The sequence below is a fragment of the Phaseolus vulgaris genome, chromosome 6 (genome assembly GCF_051622355.1).
Source record: "Phaseolus vulgaris cultivar YP4 chromosome 6, ASM5162235v1, whole genome shotgun sequence".
NCBI lineage: Eukaryota > Viridiplantae > Streptophyta > Magnoliopsida > Fabales > Fabaceae > Phaseolus > Phaseolus vulgaris.
In genome coordinates, this window is record NC_143503.1 from 18678520 (window position 1) to 18693725 (window position 15206).

Sequence of the window (15206 nt, forward strand, 5' to 3'; positions counted from 1 at the left end):
TAGTACCAAGAAAACGAAAATTTGTAGAAAACAAAAATTAATAGTTTCAAGAAGTATAATCAACACTTTAAAGAATTTTAACAGGAAAAAACAAGCCAAAAAAAAAAAATATATATATATATATATATATATATATATATAAAAGTAAGTGTCTAATCATTATATCTAGTGAGTTTTCATTGTGCTCATGAGAGTGTTGTTTCTTTATTTTTCGAGCATTATTAATCTCGATGATTTTTCATTAGACAATCGTTTGATATAAATGATAACAAAATCAACTAAAATATTTATTTATTCTAATGGTGGTTTGAACTATATGGTGTATTAGACGGTTCAAGCATCTATCATGCTATTAGGTAGTTTAAGCGTCTAACAAATTATTAAACAGTCTAAGCGTTTAATAGACTTTTCCTCATTGAACAGTCTTATAAAGACATTACTTTTAGACGGTCTATTATTGTATATGAAAATATTAGAAATTTCTAGATGTTTAGATGTTGTTTGGTTATATGTTTTTTTTTTCTGAATTGGTGTGTTCTCAGGCTAAGTATGCTCAAGTGACATCTTCACTTAACGATGTGTAATGATTGCACTAACTCTTTACCCTCATAATTCGAGTGATGACATATTTAGTTCAACGTAAGCTTGTGACTCGAGCAAGTGAGAGACTGAGACAACTCTCTCTTTTGAATAGGGGTGACAATGCAAGTTGGCTCGCCCCGCATAGACTCATTTCATCTTTGGCCTGCAAAATTCGGGTCAGGTTGGTCCGCCTCGCGCTAGGAGTGCGGGCTCATTTCACTGGCCTGGTCCGCCCCACATTCGAAGTAACTCGCAGGCCTACAAGCCAACCCGCATAAGATTTTATTTTATTTCAAAAATTAAAATTTCATTCATTATAAAAAAAAAATTATTCTTACTACTGAAAAATTAAAATTTTATTCGTGTTTCAATTCATTTAATTAAGATAAAAATATAAATTCAAGTATAAGGATTGTTAGAAGGCTTGATTAAAAATAATTAAATTTTTGCTTTGCATATATTTTTTTCCTATATATGTATGTTATCAAACTTTTGCTACAAAACATTTTAATGAAAATGACTAATTTTTTAACTATTCTATTGAAATCTCTTATTTATATTATTTTTTTATGAATAAATTTTAAAATTCATTGTCACTCTTAATACTTGTGGTATGATTTTTTTAAAAAATAATTATTGTTTTTTTATTTATGTGGGCCAGTAGGCCAACCATTGTTGGTCCCGCAGGACTACGGATTATGCTGGACGGGTCAGCGGGCTAAAATAGTGAGTCTGCCCCTCATTTTTGGAGGTATAATACACAAACATTACAATGAATGTTGAAGAGCTATGATGGATGTTCAAGCAATATACTAGATGGCCAAGCATTGTATTTAACACTAAAATGATATGTGTTCGATGTACATAAGTTTTGGAAGCTTGGAGATTGTGCTCAAACAATGGTTGGTCACTTAAACGCTTTGAAGACTTACAATATATGTATATCACTCTCTAAACGAGAAATGTAGCTCAAACAATAAGTAACCGCTAAGTTAGGAAACTTATTAATAATTGTGGATAGGAAATTCATTAAGAGAATAATAATATTGACTAAATTTAGAGACAATCAAATAATTAGTCACTATATTGAATAAATTATATACTATTTTAGACACTATAAAATTATTGATATCTAAAATCGTTTCTATTATTAATACAAATTTATAAATTGATATTTAAATTAGTTACTAAAATGTTAACTACTAATATTTTAGATTACAAATTAGTTTCTGAAAGATTAATAGGGAACAATTTAGTATATAAAGTAGTTAGTAGCTAATGATTAGATACCAATTTAAAAACTACTTTATAAATTTTTATCAGTATAATATAAACTAATTTAGATATCAATAATTTTTTTAGTTTATAAAATAATTTCTAATATAGTTAATATAGTAATTAATTATTTTGATCTCTAAAATAATTTTATTTAATGTTTATATATATATATATATATATATATATATTATGTATATTATTTTTATGATGTGTTGCATGAAAAATGGTTCATAGTTGTGATATATGTACATTGATATTTAATCTTCTTGTTTTTTTAATTTTTTAAAATATTTCTTTCGTTCTCTTCTACTATTGAATTGTTTTACAACTTTTTAAATTTTAAGCAAAACAACAAGAAAACTTGAGAATCATAATTTTAAACAAACTCAAACCATTTTAATAATAGTTTTTTATACTTTACAAACTACTTTACCATACTAATAATAAACAAGAACATATTTAATGTAATTTCAATTACTATTTACATTTTTTCTTTTAAAATTTAAAATAGTCAAGATATATTTAATTCATCATATTTTTAACTTGATACAATTTCATATTATTATTACTATTACTTTTTTTTATATTTTTCAAATTTTATACTTATTATTTTTAGTCCATTATTTTAAAAATATATATTATGTATATCTCATGAGTCTAATATATTTAAGTCGATTATATTATCGACATTATATATATATATATATATATATATATATTAGCTTTTTATAACAATTATGTTAAAAGGTCTTACTAATCATTCTTTTTGATTAATTGATAATATATAACTTTTTTAAAAATTTAATTCAATTTTTTAATTTATGATTGAAAATGTTTCATATGTTTCAAGTTTTTACTTTAGAAAAATCAAATTTAAGCGTTTATGAGAAAATAATGGCACAAATTCATTGAAAGAATGTATTATTTTTCTATACAATGTTAGTTTTAAAATTTATTATATATACTCACAGGTACATGTCTATCAAATAAATTTATCATGTCATTATTAATTTATCAAATGAATTACAATTGTACAAAGAAAACATTTGAAATGTACTAGAGTTTTAATTAAAGAATTAAAAATATTGACATTTTATCACAAAAGTTTATACATTTTATTTTAATTTATATTCTTATTTAATAATTAATTTTAATGTCAGTCTTAAGAATATTTTATTCTTTCCTTAAATCAACGATGGTGATAATAATAATAATAATAATAATAATAATAATAATAATAATATATTACATATGATCAAAATTATCTCCTTCAATAAAGACTAAGAAGATGGAAACAACCTAGAAAACACAACAAAATATGTCTCAAGAGTCTAATGCAACAAACACTTATAAAATGATATTAACAAAATTAAGATGTATTTAGTGTTAGACTAAAACGTGACTAACTACGATATCCGTTTTAATTGAGACCCATTTACATAAAGACCTAACACTACTCTATAAACAGATTGACAAGAATCAATATTTATTATCCTAAATTATAAAAAAAAATTGTGAAAACACCTTTTATATGTACACTCTCCATCTCACATCAAAAGAGATCGTCCACATCATGAAGAGACCATCTTAGAAGGAATGCATTACAAAATAAAGGAGACATTTTTTATTTATAAAAGAACAAATAATAATAATAGTAATAATTTATTTCTTATTTTTTACTTTTACATATTTAATCTTTATTTAATTAATTTCTCCCTTTTTCTTTGCAAAAAACGCTGTAAAGTGTATATCTTACATTTCTAAATGAATTAAAAATAATTTATTTTGACTTGAATCACAAATCACAATTCAATTTCTTCCTAGTCAACTTCACTAACTTTTGTCAACAAAAACAAATTTAATGGTGTAGATCTCATTATTATTATTTTTATTTTAAATTAGAAATTTCATTTCATTTTTTTCAAACTTGATGACTCTTCCTTACGGCAAGTGTATCGTGTTAGAAGTAATAATTTGTCTCTAAGGACGAATATCAAAACCAAAAGGAACAATTAAATTCTCAAGTATAATATTCACTAAATATAAAACAAAATGTAAAAGTTTGTTGAAAATTTGTGTGTATGATGAGTTTGCAAGAAATTAAATAAAGCAAAGTAAAAGATTTATATGAGTAAATTAGGAAATTTGGGATTGAGGTTCATCTTTTTCACTCGTTTGTATTTTTTTCAAAAAAATATAATATTCAATCTTGATTAATTTTGATGAACATATAAAAATCATTTATATTGATTCTTCGCATACAAAATTATTAAGAGAGTCTCTTAAACATTGATTCCTCGCATATTTATAAAAACTCTTTATCATTATGAACAAATGTTATAAAACAAATAACATTTCAAATTTATTCTTATCATTCAAATATGTTAAGCATATTTTAATTCTAAATAAATTAAAAATAATTTATTTTGACTTGAATCACAAATCACAATTCCCTAGTCAACTTCACTAACTTTTGTCAACAAAAACAAATTTAACGGTGTAGATCTCATTATTATTATTATTATTATTATTTTAAATTAGAAATTTCATTTCATTTTTTCAAAACTTGATGACTTTTTTTACGGCAAGTGTACCGTGTCAGAAGTAATAATTTGCCCCTAAGGACGAATATCAAAACCACAAGGAACAATTAAATTCTCAAGTATATTATTCACTAAATATAAAAAAAATGTAAAAGTTTATTGAAAAGTTGTGTGTATGATGAGTTTGCAAGAAATTAAATAAAGCAAAGTAAAAGATTTGTAAGAGAAAATTGGGAAATTTGGGATTGAGGTTTATCATTCTCACTCGTTTGTATATTTTTCAAAAAATATAATATTCAATCCTGATTAATATTGATGAACATATAAAAATCATTCATATTGATTCTTCGCATACAAAATTATTAAGAGAGTCTCTTAAATATTGATTCCTCGCATATTTATAAAAACTCTTTATCATTATGAACAAATGTTATAAAACAAATAACATTTCAAATTTATTCTTATCATTCAAATATGTTAAGCATTGTCATTTAGGCCAGATGCTTAGAAGTACTTTTATGTTAAATCTAAGGATTAAAATCATGAATAATTTAAGCTTTGAGAATAAAATGATAATATCAATCATCAATCAAGAGCTGAATAATATAGAAATATCATCTCAATACATAATAGTTTGAACAAATTACTCCCAATTCCAAAGGGAAGATTTAGCCACTCATGTTGGGCATTATAAGCATGGAAAGCAAGAAAAGAAGATCCAAGATGTTTCTCCTTGATGGTTGCCTCATCTAGGGTTTTCTATCTCTCTCTATTCTTCCAATAATGTCTAGGGTTATGCCTCACGCCTTCTATTTAACCTAGTTGGGCTTGGGCTAAGTGACATCTCGCTTAAGCGAGTTATTACATGCTTAGGTGAGTTTAACGAGAAAAAGCCTAACTTCACTCGAGTGAACTTGTTTGGGTGAGTTCCTCTGGGGTGATCTTGCTTGGGCGAGTTTAGGTGAGTTTTGGGCGAGATTTAAATTTTCCAACTTTGTCTTTTTATCTTGTCCATTCTCCTTTAGTCCTTTCATTTTCATTTGCCCCTAAAATCTTGAAATTAACACAAATTAGAAGTTGAATTATAACTATTTTATCAATAAAAATCCATATGTGTTTATCTTTTAATATGAAATATTTATGAATTTTGGCACCTATCATATATACCTGTCTTTTTACTAACCTCCATGTCACGCTTCCTTTTGATGAGTTCATGATGGGAGTCCTTAGGATTCTCAATGTAGCCCCTACTCAACTCCATCCTAACTCATGAGCAACCTTTCAAACTTTTAAGCTTATTTGCGATGTGTTTCGGTTGAGGTCATCCCCTCAATCATTTTCATTTTAATATCACTCTCAGTTGGCCATCATGTGGGTTAGCTTTCATTGTCTAGACGTCCAGGTAATATTTTCTTTGCTTCCTACACCTCTTTGTATAAAATTTCAAAGATTTGTATTTTAAAAATTTTGTGGAGTCGAACAATAAACCATATTTTTATGATGTCAAGGGCCAACCCAAGTTTCCCTTCCCCTGGACTCGGTCTCCCACTTGTTACAAATCTTGTCGAGTTCGTCCATGAATCATTAAGATAAATAGATTTTTCACGTATTTGACCATGCTCAAAGGATTCTGGTTGTGTACCAATCGCCCCACCGTTGGGTGGATTTTTTCCGGTATGTAGTATTTAAATTACTTGTGTTTTTCTCAGTTTGTTGATCGTGCTTAATTTTATGTTTGTTTGAAAGAATAATAGCAGAAATAGATGTTGATGTTGTGAACATGATGAAGCAAATACGCCAACAAGCAGTCAGTCGGCAAAAGGGGTCGCTAGAGCTTGTTGGTAGGGTTTCGTCCACTCCCATCATAGACTTAGTTCCACCATCAAGTGACGAAGAGCACCCAAAAAGACAAAAAATGAGGGGGAGACTCGAGCAGTCTCCTCGTCGATTTGCCCCCAATCGTCTTCGGGGGATATGTTTGGGGGCATCATCCATGTTAGTAGAACGATTACAGATCGCTCAGGATGTGCAAGTTGCACTTACCCCCAATGAAGAAGAGGCCATTGTCTTGGCGCCAGTCGAAGACATGGTATCGGCTGTCGTGGAGATGATGAGTTGTTCTCTCATTATCTCTCGAGCGATCAGGACCGAAGTTCAGAAGAACTCGGCAGTTGCTATAGAGAAGGTGAAGGCATAGTTGACCGAGTCATCGAACTCTCTGAAGGCGACCTTGGAGGCCATAAGTGCTTTGGAGGAATAATCACGTCAAGTCAAGTCTGACCTTGACAGTGTGCGGACTCACAATACTACCCTATAAGCCGAGGTGCAAGACCTTGAGAAAGGTCATACGGATATGTCCAATGCTCAAGAGGAGTTGTCGGCCAAGAACAAACCCTTAGAGGAGGAGTTGGCCAATTATCAATCATTTCTCCTCCAAATTAGCAAGGAAGGTTTCAACCAAGGCATTTGGCAGGAGGCCTTATTCCATGGAGTCCCGGTTAAGGACGACCGATACGACAACTCAAAAGATGTTGTCAATGGTCAACTGGTCTCCTTCAACGATGTCGAGGGGGAAGAGGAGGAGGGGGAACGCTCGGTTGAAGAGGTGTTCAACCTTGTTTAACTTTGTAATATTTATTTTCATTTTGAAATCCTTTGGACCCAAGATGTGGGCCCTTTTTGTAATGAACATCCTTTATTTATAAAATTTCTTCTTGTAATGCAATTATTGTTCTTTATGAATTTCTTTTTCTATTCGTTTTGATTGTTGATCGTACGACTAACTTATGAGCATTTGCTTCGTTTTCACTTGTGTTTGCTTAATGTTTGAATTTTTTCTGAACCCTTATTATTTTGACGATCCGATCGCATAGTTAGAAAACCTACTTGGTTTGCGTTTTAATTGAATTTTCAACCAAACGCATTACTCTGCTTGCTTTTAAAATTGAATTTTGATTACTTGCTTTGCCTTGTGTTTTTCCTGTTTGATGATCTAACCATGTAGGAATTGTAAAAACCTTTTTAGTAAGTTGTTGGGAGGGATTGTCGTTTGAGACAAAGCTTCCTTACCCGAGCTAACTTTTTATTTTAACAGTATTTGGGAGGGATTACCACCTAGGGGTAAAACTTCCTAAGCCAAAGTGTATAGTTTTAGGGCACCGATAGGGATTGTCGTTTTGAGGCAAAACTTCCTTAACCATGTTGGTGCTTTATGCGTTTGTTTGGAAGGACTGCTAGTGTTTAAGTGAGATGCCTTGACCGAATGGTGGAGTGTATTGTGAGTATGTTCGTCATAACTGTAAAAAATAATAAGAAAGTTGTATTTAAGTGCCTCGTTAAAATCTTCTCGATCGAAAACCCTCATTCGGGATAAAACAACCAAGCAAGGAAAGAGTGCACATATTCATTTATTAACTATAATAAAATTTGAGGTGAGAGGCATTCCACGTCCTCAGTTCAATATTCCCTGATAGGTATCCAGAATACGCATTTAAGAAACTTAAAATATGATGACCGACTACACCATTGAATTTTTTCACCATGACTACATTAGTTAATTTTGTGGTGTATTGTGCCTTTTTAGTGAATCTGGCCAGCAACAGTTTGTCGATTTCATTCCTAGCGACGTTGCGTTTTTGTTCACCATTTTTCTTTTCTTTTGGACCGCCAACATATCGGAAGCAGTCTAAGCAAACAAATCAAAATTTTCGATAAGTGCTTGACTTACCATAACTTTGTCGACCGTTGTTAACGATGTTCCCATCTTGGTGGCATGCTTGTCATCCTATAGAGGTACTGGGCATAGATCCACTCCAGGCTCAATGTGGGCGTTATTCATTCTAGGGACATTATTCAGTCTATGCAAAAAGCCAATCGCTAACAAGGGCGACCATGTGCTCTTTCTTGGGAGCCCTAGGCTCTCGGGACCATCCTCATGATCTTTGAGAGTGTTCCCTTCTACGATCACGAGAACACCCCCTACGTGACTACCTAGCGACATAGCATTCCCTTGAGACCTTTTGGTCCAGATGCACTATAACTATATCACCAGACATAAACGAGGACTTCATAGCAAGGTGTGGAGTTGATATGATTGCTCAAAGTAGGTTCCTAGATGACCGCCTGAGTAGAATGTTATACGAAATGTTGACACCAACTATTAGATATCTTATCTTGATAGTATGACAAAGATGCTTGTCTTCACTAAACGTGATACACAAATCAATATACCTCGAGTATCTATTCGTTCTCCAGAAAAACCAACAATTTAATCGTGATATGGTTGGATTTCAGATTCTGGGATTCTCATCTTTTTGAAAGTTTTCCAATAAAGAATGTCCACTGAAATCCCTTGATCTACCATAGTCTTCATGATGACAAAGTTATCACCTCTACGGTGATGACCATAGGGTTATCTTGTGTTGGGACAATTGCTTTAAAATCATCATTTTTGAAGAGTATTGGAGGTATCCTCAGTCGAGCGATGGCTAAGGTGGAATTTATTTGCTGAATAGCCTGAAGATTTTTTTTTTCGGGTGGAGCTCGAACATCCTCCACATGCGAATCAACCAACAGTTGTATTTGATCGCTTCTCTTCTGCTTTTGCGTGAAGGCTCGACCCTTCTCGAGGTCTCACTCCTTTACAATTGCTTTTTTGGTTGTCGATCGTCGTCAAGATGACGTCGAGGATAATTTTCCCTCCATTCGTCCCTTTTGGGATATTTTTTCTCTTTGAGGGGATCTGTTGGAACTTCTGTTAGCAGTTCGGAAAAACTTTCGTAAATTCCCTACCCGAATGAGTTCTTCGATTTTTTCCTTCAACGCGTGGCATTCATTAGTCGTATGTCCGAAGTTGCAGTGATATCAACATTGCATGGATGTATGAGCGCTTTTTGGGCTATGTAGCTTCGGAGTGTCGGGATGAGGTCGGTATTCAATGTTTCATCAATAATTTTTTTCCCTCTCAGCATTCAAAGAGTATAGTTATGAAGCCGAGGTCCCCATTTTTTCCTATACTTATCACTTCGTCCAGGTGTGTGTCGGCCACCTCGATCTTTCCTTTTTTTCCTTTGTCTCCACCATTCTCTACTCGTACCTGATTGTGGTAATCGCGCAATTCTTCGAGTTGCATAAACTTTGTCACTTGCTGCCTTAATTCGTCTAAGTTAGGGATTGGCTTTTTGCATAGAATGTCGGTGACGACCCCGACCCTAGTGTTGTGACCAAGTGATGCATGGCCACCTCCAAACTAATATTTTGGATATTTAAAGACAATTCACTGAATCTCTTCATCAAGGCTCGGAGTGACTCACCCTTTTCTTATCGTAAGTTCACAAGTGCAATATATGTAAGATGATGTGATCGGCTTGTTGCAAACTGAGTACAAAACTTGGACAAAAGTGTTCTAAATCAATCCACCGAGTCAGGGGGAAGCCTTGTGAACCAACTGAGTGTCCTTCTCTTTAGTGAGGTGGGGAATACTCGGCATAACACCGAGTTATCTGATGTATAGAGACTCATTTGTGTTTTGTAGACCTCCACATGCTTGTCCGGATCTATAGTATCATCATACCGATATATGTTTAGCCCCTTCCAATTAGGAGGGAGTTGTGCCTTCATAATTTCATTAATAAAGGGGTGTCATTTGGGTTCGTCCTCCAAGATAACAATACATTCAGAATGATGGTGTCTTGAGGATTGATAATTATGAGTTCTGATGAGGGTAGTTTTCTTCTGATTTTGTGTATCCTCAAATGTTTGTGGGGAGGGTTGTCTTTCAGTTTCCGAATCTGGCATTTGAAGCCCTGGTTCGTGTGCTGGTCTCCTTACCTCTTGATTTGGTCTTCAAGGCCCTCGTCCGGATCTAGGTATGATATCGGCCAATTGCTGCTTCATCTGGTCATTCTGTTCTTGGAGGACTCGTCCTTCCTCCTTATTCTTCTGGCAAAGGGCTTGTATCTCCTCATTGTTCTCCTGTCACATCTTTGTCATCTCTCTTTGTAAGGTTTTGAGCATAGCTACTTGCTCGGCCTCTGTCATTCTTTCGTTAGCCATCTGTCTTGTGAAAACCATCTGTTGTACTTTTGAATCTATCTCGACCCCACGGTGAATGCCAACTGTACTTGTTATTACTTAACAATATTGGTACTCTATTTTAACCTACAATCTTACCTTCTCTGCATGCATATATACCCATGTGCCCAACTTTTCATAATATAATATTTGAATCTCGTATATATTATTTTACCTTCTCTCTCTCCTTCCCCTCAAACCCACATGGTATCCAGAGCTATTATAGCTGAACCATCCTCAACCTCAATTCCTATTTCTTCAAGCTCCACCACCACCCATAATTTTTCTGCTTCCACCTTCTATCCTCATATTTTAACTACTCTCATTCACTTCAAAATAGATGAAGAGAATTATCTCATATGGCAACAACAAGTTCTTGCTACTTTACGCAGTCTCAATCTCACCAAATTCTTGGACTTTACTTCTATTCCTTCACGGTATTCATGTGTTGCTGATGAATCTCACTCCATTCTTTCTTCTGCTTTTCGTTCTTTTGATCAACAAGATCAAGCCATCGTTGCTTGGTTACTTTCTTCCATATTTCTGTCTCTCCTCACCAACACAGTTGGCCTTTTTTCATCACACCAGTCAAATCTTAAAACACATTATGCCTCTAGGACTCATGCTCATGTCAAGAAACTAAAGATGCTTCTATGTGCTCCCAAACGAGATCGATCCATTTCAACCTTTCTTCAAGATCTCAAGAAAGTAGTGGATTCACTGGCCGGGGTTGGGTCTCTTATCACCATTGAAGATCATATTAAAGCAATCGTAGAAGGTTTACCTGAAGAATATGACACCTTCATCACCTTGGTAACCTCCAAAACGGATCCATAAACAATAGAGGAAGTTGAAGCTCTTTTCTTCTCCCAAGAAGAGTGTCTAGAAAAATATCGCACAAATACTGATCTTTTTCAAGCACAAACTGCTTCTTTTTCTTGCTTCAAGTTCTTTCCAAATAATCAACGCAATGCTCGTGGTTCTTCACGATCTCCGCTTCCTAAACATTCTTTTTCGTTCCATTGGTGCAAGATCTACAAGCAAACCTTCATGGACTTCTTCCTCCTTTTCCTCAAACTCTACCAATCCATCGAAGATTTAGTGTCAAATCTGTTTGAAATATGGCCATTATGCTTCTGATTGTTGGCATAGATATGGACGCCACTATGCACCATCTGTTTATGCTAATTCTTCACAGTTTGCACCTATGCCCAATGACAACGATGAACCTTCCATTCTTGGTTCTCCTCCCACTTCTACAGATTCTTTATGGTACCTAGACAGTGGTGCTTCACATCACTTCACTCATGATGATTTAACTCTCACTACCAAAACTCCATACACAGGATCTGAAACAATGAAAATAGGTAATGGTTTTGATTTGTATATTAAACATATTGGCACTATCGTATATAATAGTCCTAATAATCATTGCACATTTTCTTTGAATAACCTTTTCCATGTTCCTCACATAACTAAAAATCTTCTTAATGTATCTCGCTTTGCTCACGATAATGATGTTTTCTTTAAATTTCATCCTCACCATTGTTTTGTCAAAAAGCAAGATACCAAGGAGATCATCATTCGATGAATGCTTAGGAATGGTTTATATGTGTTTTCAAATTTTATTCCTTTTTCTCAACCTATTGTTAAAGGTACTACTATCTCAAATGCAACTGATATATATAAGTTATGGCATCCACGATTTGGTCATGCTAATGCTACTGTAATTCGTCATATTATGGCTCACTGTAATATTGTTTGTTTTACTAAACAAATGTTCTGTGATTCTTCACATTATTGGAAAACATCATCAATTAACTTTTTTTGATTCACATACAGTTTATGTTGCACCTTTTCAACTCATTTACATTGATATCTAAGGCCATCTTCCATTGTTTCTTCTAATGGTTCTTACTACTATATTTCTCTTCTTGATGCCTACACCAAATACACATGGTTTTATCTCTTGCAACATAAATATCAACTTGTTATTGTTTTTAAATCATTCAAAATCTTGCCTGAAAAACAAACTGGTTTTCCTCTAAAAAAATATCCAAACAAATAATGCTAAAGAATTTTTGTGTTTAAAATCTTTTCTTGTTGAAAATGGTATCCACCATCATTTGATTTGTCCCTACACCCATGAGCAAAATGAGTTTATTGAACGTAAGCATCGTCACATCACAAATGTTGGCTTAAATCTTCTTGCTCATGCCTCTCTCCCAATCAAATATTGGGGTGAGACCTTCACCACTTATGTGAATTTTATCAATGCTTTACCATTGTCTATTATTAACTTTGATACTCCATATCGTTTGCTTTTTAAGAAACAACCTAATTACAATTCTATAAAACCTTTGGATGTGCCTGCTATCCTCTCATGCATCCTTTTCACAAGAATAAATTAAACTTTCGTTCCTCACTGTGTTTATTTCTTGGCTATATAGTCCAGAATGCAAAGGTTATGTTTGTGATACATCTAGTATCAAATACATTACTTGTCATGTTATTTTTAATGAATCTATATTTCCTTACTTATCCTGTTTCATTCCATCTGACACCATTAACTCATCTTTTACGCATGATACTCCTTCTAACCATTATTTAACTATTATAAACTCTATTTCTTATGTTTCTGCATCACCCTCTACCCCCTCCTCGACTAATAATTTAACTGTTGTACATCCTCTATCTTTTTCATCACCATCACAATCTGTTCTCTCTCCATTTAATACCAACTCATCACCCCAACATACACCTGACGATACCTCACATGCTACTTAAAATGTTCATCCCATGATCACACGAGGTAAATTTGGTATTTTTAAGCCTCAAATTTTTAATATTGAGGTTACTATTGTTCCTTCAACGCTTAAAGAGGCCCTCCAAGATCATAACTGGGTTGCAACAATGAAAGAAGAATATGACACTTTACGAGCCAATGATACTTGGACCCTCACCTTATCGCTATTTGATATTCAACCCATTGGTTGTAAGTGGGTGTTCAAAAATAAGTACAACGTTGATGGCTCCTTCCAACGTCACAAAGCTAGACTTGTTGCAAAAGGATTTCATCAACATTCAGGCATCAATTACTCTGAAACTTTTAGCCCAGTGATCAAGCCGACAACCATTCGTATCGTTTTAACCATTGCTTTGTCTAACAAATGGCCTATCCACCAAATTGAAATCAACAATGTTTTTCTTTTATGGTGATCTACAAGAATCAGTTTACATGCTTCAACCGTCAGGTTTTGAAACAGATTCTCAACTAGTATGCAACCTTCACAAAGCAATTTATGGACTCAAACATGCACCTAGATCTTGGTTTCAAAAGCTAAGTTATACTTTGTCTTCACTTGGTTTTTCTTCAACAAAATCTGATTCCTCTTTATTTATCAAAACTTATACACATGTTACATTATTTGTTCTGATTTATGTTGATGATATTCTAATTACTGGCAATTCTCTTAGTGATTTACAGTCACTACACTACTTCTTTGGCATTGAAGCTTCTTGGACTACCAATGGCTCTCTTAATCTTTCTCAAATGAAGTACATCAAGGACCTACTACAAAAATCAGGAATGGTATCATCCAAACCACAACCTACGCGAATGATATCCTCTATTCGTCTCACACGAGATGACACAACAACATTTGATGATCCTTCTCTATACAGATCCATTGTTGGTTCCCTTTAATATATTCTTACAACTCATCTTGAATTGTCTTATAATGTAAACAAAGTCTGTCAGTTTCTTCATCATCATCAACTTCACGACTGGAAAACTCTCAAGCGCATATTGCGATATCTTGTTGACACTACATCACACGGTCTCCTACTTTAGCCTTCTCCACGCTTCACCATAATTGCCTTTGCCAATGCTGACTGGGGATCCGACCCAGATGATCAAAAATTCACTTCTGGCTACATTGTATATACGAGACTCAATTCAATAGCATGGGCTTCAAACAAGCAAAAGACCGTCTCTTGCAGTACCATTGAAGTTGAATACCGCAATATTGCTGTGTCTTTAGCTGAAATCAAATGGGTTCGTAATCTTCTTCAAGAAATACATGTAGCATACCATACACCAAAGATTTACAGTGACAACTTAGGCCCTATTTTGCTTGTCGCTAATCCTATAATAAACTCAAAGCCTAAATATTTTGATCTCGATCTTCATTTTGTGCGTGACTCTTTTCAACAAAAAGACCTTCAGCTATTACACATTGCGGGCCACAAACAATTCACAGATCTTCTCACTAACCTCTCACTGAAACTTCTATTCATAAGTTCATGGTTAAACTAATGATTGTTCCTAACCCCATCATTAGTTTATGGGGGGATATTACTTAGCCGTATTGTTAGTTTGTTTTAACCTACAATCTTACCTTCTTTGCATGTATATACCCATGTGCCCAACTTTTCATAATATAATATTTGAATCTCCAATATATTCTTTTGCCTTCTCTCTCTCCTTCCACTCAAATCCATATTTGTATAGACTTATAAGACCTAGATAGTACCTGCTATTAGCTTGAACAATTGCCTCTGATCCTTAGGTCGGTTCTTTGACCATAAAGTAAGTATTCTGTATAAGAGTGAGTCATATATTGATAAAATCGTACTTTTTACTCTTGTATAACAATGCTTATTTATAATGTTAACAATGAACTATCTCACTTATGGATCGTATATGATGCATATCATTAAAAAAATAAT